The sequence below is a fragment of the Dama dama genome, chromosome 3, assembly GCF_033118175.1.
Source record: "Dama dama isolate Ldn47 chromosome 3, ASM3311817v1, whole genome shotgun sequence".
Taxonomy (NCBI): Eukaryota; Metazoa; Chordata; class Mammalia; order Artiodactyla; family Cervidae; genus Dama; species Dama dama.
Window position 1 is genome coordinate 50,064,772 of NC_083683.1, and position 11,921 is coordinate 50,076,692.

Sequence of the window (11,921 nt, forward strand, 5' to 3'; positions counted from 1 at the left end):
GAAATCATCTTGAATGATAGAATCTAAATTACCCATAGGCCTGCTATCCTATTGATTGTACTTCAAATGTTAGAACTTGATGTATTACTTCTCAACATCCTGCTAACTTTTCACCATTTCAACTAAGTCCTTCTCTTTTGAACAAGATATGTGTCACAATCTGCTCAAAGAAGAGAATCAAATATTGCTGTTGTTCAGTCTCTCAGTTGTGTCTGACTCTGTGACCCCCATGGACTGCAATACACCAGGCTTCCCTGTTCTTCACCATCTCCCAGAGTGTGCTGAAACTCGTGTCCATTGAGTCGGTGATGCCATCCAACCATCTCAGCCTCTGTCACCCCTTTCTGCTCCTGCCTTCAATCATTCCTAGTATCAGAGTCTTTTCCAATGAGTCGGCTCTTCGAAATAAGTGGCCAAAGTATTAGCGCTTCAGCTTTAGCATCAGTCTTTCCAGTGAACACTCAGGGTTGATTTCCTTTAAGATTCACTGGTTCAAATATACTTTATTCTTTTCTTGCTAATCAGTTTTGTCTCTTATGAAGCTCAAAAATTCTGACCAAAAGGGGATAGAATATATACCATAAATATGGGCACAATTCATGAGCAATTGTTTTATTTAAAAAAAAAAAACTTTAGGTATAAAATTATAGTAAAACTTTAAATATGATCAAGACTGTCTTGAAATGTGAATGCATATGTGTCATATATATGTATAACATAGATATTTATGTTTAATAATAAGGAATACATATTTTTATAGCATCATTTCTGTGACACTTCTGCCCAAAATGTGTTACCTGAATCTAATCATGAAGAAACATCAGAGAAACCCAAATTGAGAAATACTCACAGAGTAATTGGCCCATAGCTTCCAAAGGTGTCAAGGTCATGATAGTCAAGGAAAAACTGAGGAATACTGTTCTGTATTAAAGGCCGCAACAAAATGTAACACACAGTCTTGAATTGGGTTCCATAGATGTAAAGAACATTAGTGGGATAATAGGTAAACTTAATTCTAATTTTTGGAAGCAGAAGTTTCTGAGAATTGGGTGACAGTAATGTGCCAGTGTTAATTTCTTAACTTTGATGGACATATTGTAGTTCTGTAAGAGAATAACCCTGTTTGTAGGACTTATATTCTATTGGTGAGTAATGGGCATCATGTTGGCAATTCAAGCCCAAGTAAGAGGTGTTAATTATTTGTATTACTCTTGCCCAAAAAAGTAACATCTGATGTTGAATAAGTGATTCATGACAAAGTCACACCATTATTGATTAATGACATCTATTACCAGTACAAGATGTTCATACCCTTGCAGTGTATTTCTGATCCTGGCCTATGGACATCATGACACCCAACAATCTCTAGCACCACAGCTGACTCTGTTGGTAGCTTGCCATTTCTTCCTTTCATTCTTTCTTGCTAGTAGAACCCCAATTTCATTGAGATATGAACATCAGGGTCTTTTCTACCTCCAGGAAGTGGATTTTTCTTAATCTAAGCCTTTCATGGTTTAGACACGAGCATGTAATATATAATTCTGTCTAATAATAATGACACATGAAAGCAAGTCTGCTGGGGTGGGAGTTAGCAGCGCTTCAAAGAAAGATCTTACTTACAAATAACAAGAGACCCACAGAATGAAATGCCTCTTCTTTTATTTGATGAGGTCATGTCTGTAAGTAACACCTAGAATTAGAGCAGTTGTTGTGAAACCATGAGGAGATAAGCCTAAGGACAAAGCCAGGACAGTAAAAATGACAGAGCAGAAAGAGGAAAAAATCTATGTCCTTAATAGTGCCACTGAGTACTAAATTAAGCAACCTCTAATTACCCTATCCCCTTGCCTGTTATGTGAGATAATAGTTTTTTACTTATTTTTATATGTATTTGATATGTAATTATTTATTTTTATATTGACATAGCATATATAATATATATAATACATCTTTGATAATGTCTTTGATTTAAAATCATAGTTATAGATTTGGAAGTGGCCTTAGAAGTAATCTGTATCCTAGTCCAACCCTTTCATCTATTTATAAGGAACAGCTTAGACAAGTGAGGCCCAGGGTCAAAGTTAGTAGCTGATGAGACTCTAGATTCCAAGTCTTTGGATTCTGTTCTGTGTACATCATGCTGTCTACTCTTCTAAGAAATGAAGATAGTTCAAAATCTTTTCAGGGAGGGACATTGGGCATCAACTTTCCTGAGAGGGTGTGACTGATTTTCATGTAGTAAAAGATTAATTCAATCGTTTTATTACAGACTTCTGCAGGGACAGACAGTTTCCACACCAAAAACAGTCTTCTGCCCAGATTCAAAGAATTGCTGCAGACTCTTTGCAAGAAACACTGGCTTTTGTCGAATTTAAGTAAATGTGTGGTGCTATTTTTCTGTTAAGCATCCACAGTTGTCTAGAGTCACTTTCAGATATTTAGGCATTATTTCATATAGAAAACTTCATAGAAAGAAATTTTCATCTCTTGGGAAGTGACTTCTGAAAATAAAAATATGTAAGCATTTACTTCTCTTTCTTTATAACTTTCATACCAAGGAGGCCAAATGAGAAAAACAACAAACAACAACAATAAAGCATTATTTAGAGTAAAAGCAGTGCTGTTGGGAATTATATATTTTATGGCTTTAACAGTCTGCTTCCTTGTTCGAATTTGAATAGTGTTACCAGTTTAACCACCTCGAATTTTGCACTTTTTCTACAGGTTTTTATATCTTCATAAATACAGCATTGTGGTTTGCAAAGATAAGGGCATTCTCTGGACATTTTGCTTTTCAAATACAAAAAAAAAAAAAATAATGATGCACATTTTTATGTTACTACCCTCCATAAATAGATATACCATTATATTTTTGCTAAGTGCATTGCAGATTAATCACTCTCAATTAAAATAGTCCCAAATTGAAAACAGTAGTTTTTTTAAAGTTAATAGAAATTGTATCCATTTGGTATTGTTGCTTTAACAGTTCAATTTGCAAATAAATGAGCAATTATAATCATTTATCTCCACAAAAAAGAAAAGACTTATAGAATGTTTTCTTTCATGAAAACAGCACCACCATCTGGAATCCTACAGTCTGTGCAATGAAAGAATTAAATTGCAAGATTGTGTTTTGGTTTAGCTGGTAGAAAAGTAATTTGTCTCTTCCTGAGAGGTTTTACTGGTAAAAATAATGCAAAAAATTGCAGGTTAGAAATCCCACCACATGGGATCCATGTTGTTTATGTCCTACAGAAATCAATGGATTTTAATGGGGCTTTCACATGATTTCTTTTATAGCTAATGTTATTTAAAAATTAACATTTCAATAGGAATTAATTTTATACACCCTTCTGACTATGCATTCTCTCCACAATAGGAAAACACATTTAAAAAAAAAATTCAACCTCAGATTAAAGAAGTTTGATATTGCAGTTTCTTAATTTTTTTTTTTTTCGAGTAGAGGTTAATTGGGGCAAATGATGAAAAAAAAATGGAACCAGTCCTCAAAAATTGAAAAACTTGTAAAATATATTTTTAATATACAACTGTACAGAATTATTATCATAATTATTACATGAATTCAATGGACCATTAATAGCATGCCATTTTATGTATACATATGTGGATCAAATATATCTGTTTAACAGTTTTACTCAACACTATATAAAATTAAGCAAATTTTAAGTTCTTCAAAAATGAAAAATACTATATAATATTTGTTAAAATCCTTGCTATTCTCATGAATGGAACAAAGCAATTGATTTAAGAGTCGAAAATATCATTCAACACTCTAAACAATCATTTTCTTGTATTGTTGTGTGAGAATGTTTTAATCAATGGCTTAATTGACATTGTTTTTTTTTCATAAGTCAGCCTTAAACCAAACACTCCAATGTTCCATTCAGTTGCCAAAGTCAGTCTCATCCTGCACTGAGCCATGTGCAGTCTCTAAAGTGGAGCCAAGAACAATTTTGTTTCCTGGAAAACAAAGGCAAAGATTCTCTTGCTATGTCAAATGAACATCACAGATAAACATGCTTTTATATCTATTCCCAATCTCTCTTGCATTTCAGTTCTCTACTCTGTAACTATGTTACCAGCCAGTTCATTTGACACTCTTTTCTTCTTTACCACTACTATCCTAAGGACACTGAACCTAGTACTAAACAGTTACTGAACACTTACCGTGGACCAACCTGCTCGAAACATTTCATATGTATTCATTCGTTCTCATTACAATCCTATGCAGCAGGCTCTGCTACTTCCCCCACTTTTGAAGATGAGGAAGCTGAAGCTCAGAGAAGTTAAGTGACTTTGTGATTTACCCCAAGTCACACAACTAAGAAGGAGACCACAGATTTCAACACAGGAAGGCTGGTTTCCAGTGCCCTGATTTTAGGCACCTGAATGCTGCTTCTCAACCCGTGTATGATCCCATCAGTGGTCTTTGACTTTGATCATCGCTTTGTATTTTACTTATTTAATCCAAGCTTGCCTTATTTGGAGTAAATTCCAAATCAAATCAATTGTAAGACTTTTTCCATAAAAATAAAAATAAATGAAAAAAATTTTTAATAACCAAAAAAATAAATAAATAAAAAATAAAAAAATTTTAAAAAAGACTTTTTTCATACTTAATAGTATTTTTTCTACATATGTTTAAATTGCTCTCTTCAAAAGTCATTCATATTCAATAACTCTTTGAAAGTCAATTATGTAATTTCAAAAATACTATCTAACTTTTAAAAACCTATGGCTCAATTAGCATCATCTATCAAAACGAATGATGCACATACACTTTGAACAATTCCTCAGCTATAATTTTATCTTACATATATTCTCCCATATGTCCTTAAAGACAAATGTATAAATATGCTCACTTCATCACTGTAAATGCAAAAGGTTGGAAACAATCTAAATGCCCCTGCATAGGGGAATGATTACGTATAAGTTATGTCCCATCCTTGCAATGGGATACTATATATATGAGCTAGATTTATATATATTCTTATGGAACTAGGTTCAAGATAACATGAATTTTAAGAAAGTCACAGAAGGGATATTTAGGATATTTCAATTTATGTAAAACAAGATATTTATATTAATTATACCTATATGTAAATAGAAATTTTAAGTAAATGCCTCTGGAAGGAGTTTGTAGGAAAAGATATATTTCAGTGTTCACGCTTGTGCTCTGTAAATGTTTACTATGTTCATATATTATTTTTAAATTAAAACAAACTAATGATAGAGAAATGTAGACTCAATGTTTCTATGAGCAAAGCACTGCATCTGGAGCAAATATGCTTAATTCCCCGTCCTGCCACCAAGGAAACTGGCATTTGTTATGGAAAAGGACCATATGTACACATGGTTTTCTTGCCAAGCAGGAATTTAGTCTGTAAGTACACAGATTTCAAGTAAAAGGAAGGAAAGCACATCTCACTGGGGTGAGTAGAGAAGGAATCAGAGTAAGCAGCATTAGAACTGGACCCTGAGGTGTTTTACTGGGGCAGTATAGGACTTAGAAGAGGGAATTCTGGACCCAAACTCCCTAGAATCCAATCTGGCTCCAGCAATGACATGCCACGTGATTCTGAGCAAGTTATTCAGCTTCTCTGTCTTTAATTTCCTTATTAATAAGTTAGGGATAATAATAGTGCTTGTCTTATGGTGTGGTGATAAGGTTGAAATGACTTCTTATACACAGAGCATATGGAGCAATACATGGAATACAAAGCACTATTCAAGTATGTGCTATTACTATTTATTTAAACAGGATAAAGGTAAATTATTTTCAAAAGGAAGTATGAGAATCAATTAAAATAGGAGGAAATTAAGCTCAAACTCTCTTTCAAACCTTATGCAAAAATAATTGGCAAGTGAATTAAAGATTTAAATATTAAAAAACAAAATGACAAAGGTATAATGGGAAACATAGATGCAATAATCAAACTTAGTCATGAAAGACACCTTTCTAAGTATGATCCTCAAAGTGAATACCTCAAAAAAATCATAGACTGAACATGCTAAAAAATAAAAAACTCCTTTAACACACACACATATACACAAACTGTTGCAATCAAAGTTCAAAGAAAAACAATGATGAAATATCTGACCTTGCTAAGGATCAAAGAAATGCAAATGAACAACAATGATCAATGCTCATTGATCCTGCAGATAAATGTCGCAAAACAGGCACTTATCTACAGTATTGATCAGAGTAGAAGTTTAAAAATATTTTCTGGAAAAAATTTTGGCACTATGTTTCCAAAACTATAAAATGCACATACCCTCTGGCCTAGCAACTCCACAGTTAGGAATTTATCCTAGGAAAATAATCAGATATGTTCAGAATGCATGCATGCATGCTAAGTCACTTCAATAGTGTCCAGCTCTGTGCGACCTTATGAACTGTAGCCTGCCAGGCTCCTCTGTCCATGGGATTTTCCAGGGAAGAATACTGGAGTGGGTTGCCATGCCCTTCTCCAGGGGATCTTCCCAACCCAGGTATTGAACCTCGGTTTTCACATCTCCTGCACTGGCAGGCAGGTTCTTTACCACTAGCACCACCTGGGAAACCCATATTCAGAATCCAAGATAGCAATCTCAAGACACATTTTTATACCAGTGAAAAATTAGAAGCAACTTTAAATTTTCATCAATGGGAAATTGGTTCAATAACTTATGATACATCCAGATAAAAAATACTATAAAATTATTTATTAATATGGAAAATGACCAGATTCATTTTAGATGAAAAAGCCAAGTTCAAACTAGTACGATTAATAGGATCTTTTTCTTGTAGAAAATATTTTTGTGCATGGACACAGAAAAATGTCTGAAAAAACATGTACTGCTAAAATGCTAAGTGTATTAATTACTAGATAATAAGTTTCTTTATTTTTCTGGGCTCCAAAATCACTGCAGATGGTGATTGCAGCCATGAAATTAAAAGATGCTTACTCCTCGGAAGGAAAGTTATGACCAACCTAGACAGCATGTTAAAAAGCAAAGACATTACTTTGTCAACAAAGGTCCGTCTAGTCAAGACTGGTTTTTCCAGTGGTCATGTATGGATGTGAGAGTTGGACTATAAAGAAAGCTAAGCACTGAAGAATTGATGCTTTTGAACTGCGGTGTTGGAGAAGACTCTTGAGAGTCCCTTGGACTGCAAGGAGATCCAACCAGTCCATCCTCAAGGAGATCAGTCCTGGGTGTTCATTGGAAGGACTGATGCTGAAGTTGAAACTCCAATACTTTGGCCACCTGATGCAAAGAACTGACTCATTTGAAAAGACCCTGATGCTGGGAAAGATTGAGGGCAGGAGGAGAAGGGGACGACAGAGGATGAGATGGTTGGATGGTGTCACCAATTCAATGGACATGGGTTTAGGTAGACTCTGGGAGTTTGTGATGGACAGGGAGGCCTGGCATGCTGCGGTTCATGGGGTCGCAATGAGTCGGGCATGACTGAGCGACTGAACTGGACTGAACTTAGTAAGTTTCCAAGTGATTTTCATTTTCTTCTTTAAAAATCTCCTCATTACTATAAAGCAATTATCCTTCAATTAAAAACTAAATAAATTTTTAAAAAATCTCTTCATTGGAAGTATTTTCTTACAATGACTAGGTATTACATTTATAGCAATTTTTTAAACAATACTTTCCATTAGGGAGATCAAAATAGAAGTAGGTGGTGAAAGATGAATATGATATACCTCTTCCCTACTGCTCATTTTGGGTCTGTCAGAAATGTTTGTGTGTGTTTGATGGGCAGAGGAGTGAATACAGACTAGGATGTAAATATTTTTATTATCAATGTAAATAAATAAAAATGATGGCTTAACCACTCAAAGCTGATTTAAATATACCAGTCCTGTGGGATTTTTTTTCCCCCCACTAAGGTTCAGCAGAAGAGGGTTTGTACAAAGTGAAGTAAGTCAGAAAGAAAAACACCAATACAGTGTATTAATGCAAATATATGGAATTTAGAAAGATGGTAACAATGACCCCGTATGCAAGACAGCAAAAGAGACACATATATAAAGAACAGACTTTTGGACTCTGTGGGAGAAGGCAAGGGTGGGATGATTTGAGAGAATAGCATTGAAACATGCATATTACCATATGTGAAATAGATCGCCAGTCCAGGTTCGATGCATGAGACAGGGCACTCAGGGTCACTTCACTGGGATGACCCTAAGGGATGGGATGGGGAGGGAGGTGGGAGGGGGTTTCAGGATGGGGAACACATGTGCACCCATGGCTGATTCATGTCAGTGTATGGCAAAAACCACTACATAAAGTAATTAGCCTCCAATTAAAATAAATAAATTAATTTTTAAAAAGTTTAAAAAAAAAGAAATTCAAGAGAGAAGAGTTAGACAATCATATTTGCTGTCTCTGAACAAATAAATTTAAGATGAGCTCCAAAAGAAAAAGAAGAGAGTTTATAATTTCCTTAATCATCAAGTTTTTTAAAGGTTTCTGACTAGAATAATGATATTTTTAAACAGCACTATAAATAGGCTGGTGAACTACACCAGAGGAGGTAAATTTTTCCTTTAAAGTTAGCCCCTCGACTCAACAAGCCCTGACTTTGTGCCAAGCACAGAAGATCCTAAGTACATAAACATAGTCTCTCTCCTTATAAGGATGATTTTCTAGCAAAATGCAGATAGACAGGTAAACATGTAACACATTTAACTCTGATAGATGCTAAAGTAAGAGTAACAAGCGTAGAGCTAAGTCTACCTGGGGAGTGAGAGAAAGCTTCATAATGGAGAAGCTCTTGAGCTGGAGTGGAAGAGATAAAATATCTGTCTTCAGTGGGGAAAGAGCTCTTGAAATTAAAGATCTGGATTTAGATCAAACTCCGCCAACCAGGTGCCTTGGTCCATGGGATTTTCCAGGCAAGAATACCCAACCAGGTTACCATTTCCTTCTCCAAGAGATCTTCTCAACCCAGGGATTGAAACCACATTTCCTGCATTGACAGGCAGATTCTTTACCACTGTGCTACCAAGGAAGCCCATGTATGATATATATAGATGTAGATATGTGTGTATATGTGTATAGGAGATAATAACAGTACCTAACTCAAGGATTGTTATGAGGATTGAATGGCTAATGCAAGTGAAGAGTTCAGAGCAGTACCTAGCACAGGGTAAGTGATTGGTGCTGTGCTGTGCTTAGTCACTCAGTCCTGTCCAACTCTTTGCATCCCCATGAACTGTAGCCTACCATGCTCCTCTGTCCATGGGGATTCTCCAGGCAAGAATACTGGGGTGGGTTGCCATGCCTCCTCCAGGGGATCTTCCCAACCCAGGGATTGAACCCAGGTCTCCTGCATTGCGGGCAGATTCTTTACCGTCTGAGCGACCAGAGAAGCAGTCAGTAAGTATGGTAAAGCAGTCATTGATGGAATTCAGGACACCCTACCCCCAAAAATGATACCTATTGAATATTTCAAGCTGAAGAAGTCCGAGAAAATGGCAGAAACAAGAATGTCCCTCTAAACTCCCCTGCCCTGTCCTTCTCTCCTGAAATAAAATCATAACACCTTCATGTCAGAGGTGCCCTCCCTACATCTTTTTCTCTTATTTAATCTGCTAGTGTCAGTTTAATTTTCAGATCCAGCCAAGGATCATAGGAGAGTTGAGGAAAACCTTTTCCTCCCCTTCTAATATTCTTCTACATAGTTTTCTTGTTTCCTGGTTTTTATTTTTTTTCAAATGAACCTAAAATAATTCTGTCCACAGAATTCTTAGGATTCCTATTCATATATGCATACGGTATGTATCTGGAAGAGATTACAACTTGTAACCATAGTTTCCTCTATAGAAGGAAGTAATTTGGAACTTCATACAACTGAATTTTTAACTTATGCATATATTACTTAAAAAAATATAAAAATCTCTTTTGAGTTTTCTTTTAAATAACATCTTAGTATTCTCATTCGAATTGCATTCATATATACTGTAGCCTGGTTTTGCATCTTTATTATAAGAATCTGAGTTCTATTGAGCTATTGAAAGGTGGCTAGTGTGTCTGGGGAGTGGAAAACTTCATGAGAGAAAAATATCTAGGCCTTGAAGGAACAATGGCTGTTTTTCTGATGAAGGGGAGTGGTGAGGGCACTCCAAAGTTCAGGAATGGTCTTGCCTGAACACAAAGATGTGAACAAGCATCGCATATGAATAGCAGAACCCCAGATGCTGGGAATGGGGCTAGAAGGGAGAAATACTGGAATCTCTGTGAAGACAAGGACCATTCCCCTCACATTAAGCACTCTATCCCCAAATCCCAGGGCAGTGCCTGTAAGAGCTCCAACAAGTATTTACTGAATGAGTGAATGAATAAATGAATGGAAAGAATATCCAAAACAACTGCAAAATATTTTGAATAAGAAATAAAAATAGCTCTCTCAGTTTGGACTTGAGGCCTCTGTCACAACTATACTCCCCAAGATCATTGGTCAGGTCAAGAAGCATCCTAGCTTGATCCCATTCTTCATATTTATTGGAGTGGGGGAACTGGAGCAGTACTGTCTGTCACGCACCTGGCATTGTTCAATCCCTATGTCAGCTGGGACAGAAAGAATAAGCCAGAATCCTGAAACAAACTAGGTCCTAATGACCACTACAAGTTCTACTCTGTGAATGTAGATTACAGCAAACTGAAGAAAGAAGATCCAGACTTCTAAATGAAATATTTCACTATAAAGCAGCTTAGAATGAAGGTCTTCCAGAAGCCATCTGCACAATTTTCCACTTAACCAAGAATTATTTCCCCTCTAAATGCATGAAATCATGTTGGTGTATTGTGTTGGGGTTTACACTGATGCATAAATAGTCTGAAGCTTGATGTGTGTCATTATTTAATGCTGGAATGCTACTCTGAACTTCATAACTTAGGATATGGGAAATAAACTATTGGAATTTAAGGGGAAAAAAAGAAATAAAAATAAATGATGATTTTGAGTATTTTAAAAACAAATTAATAATGACATGAGAAACAGAAAAAAAGGTCACTGAGAAGTCTGTTTCAACACTAGTGACAAATATGTGGTGAATACCCACTGAATTGAAAAATGCATTTAATGTGGGTCTGAGAGCATTAGGAAAACTTCTTTTTTGTGGGAGACACATCCCCACCAAGTTCATACTTGAAAACCAATACTCGAAAATGCATGACTAAAATGGTGTAACCACAATAATTGAGAGGGGCTGGAAAAGCAAAAGTAAGGGACTTTAACAATGGTCGAAGGTGAAAACCTGAATGGAGATTTGTGGAGCAGCTACTTGTGGTACCTCGTCACGGTTGCCAGGATGGAGATAGGGGGTAAGTCAATGACACGAAGAGGCTGTTGAGTTTGGTGGCAGCAGCTCTGGCGTGGACTCAGGACACCTGGGCTCCAGTCCCAGCTCTCACCTTCCCTCGGCAGCCCCTGTTCCCAGCTCCTCCATCTGTAAATGGTCCCCAAGTCCCCTGCCAGCTCTGACACTCTGTGGTTTCAAGTCATGAAGAGAAAGGAAAGAAGTTCTGCAGGCTGGAGATTTAAGGCTAGAACGTCATCCATTGGCTGTTGCAGTCATTTTAGGAAAGAGCTACCCATTTAGTCAACAAATGTTTATCTGTCTCATGCACTGTCCAACGGTAAAAAATTGTTGTAGCATAACCCCCGCTCTCAAGAAGCTTACAAGTCAGTAAAATAGAGGACAATAAATATGTAAAAATAAAAATTCAAGACAGAGTGTGGCAAGCACCGTGTGTGTGTGTGTGTGTGTGTGTGTGTGTGTGCATTAGTCGCTCAGTTGTGTCTGACTTTTTGCAACCCCTTGGACTGTAGATTGCCAAGCTCCTCTGTCCATGGGATTCTCCAGACAAGAATGCTAGAGTGGATAACCATTCTC

General features: G+C 36.4%; 1 pseudogene; it reads left to right on the top strand.

Moving 5' to 3' along the window:
• The first annotated feature begins 1,161 nt into the window (after nucleotides 1–1,161).
• LOC133043292 (cytochrome c oxidase subunit NDUFA4-like) lies at nucleotides 1,162–10,711 on the top strand (annotated as a pseudogene).
• Nucleotides 10,712–11,921: the final 1,210 nt, after the last annotated feature.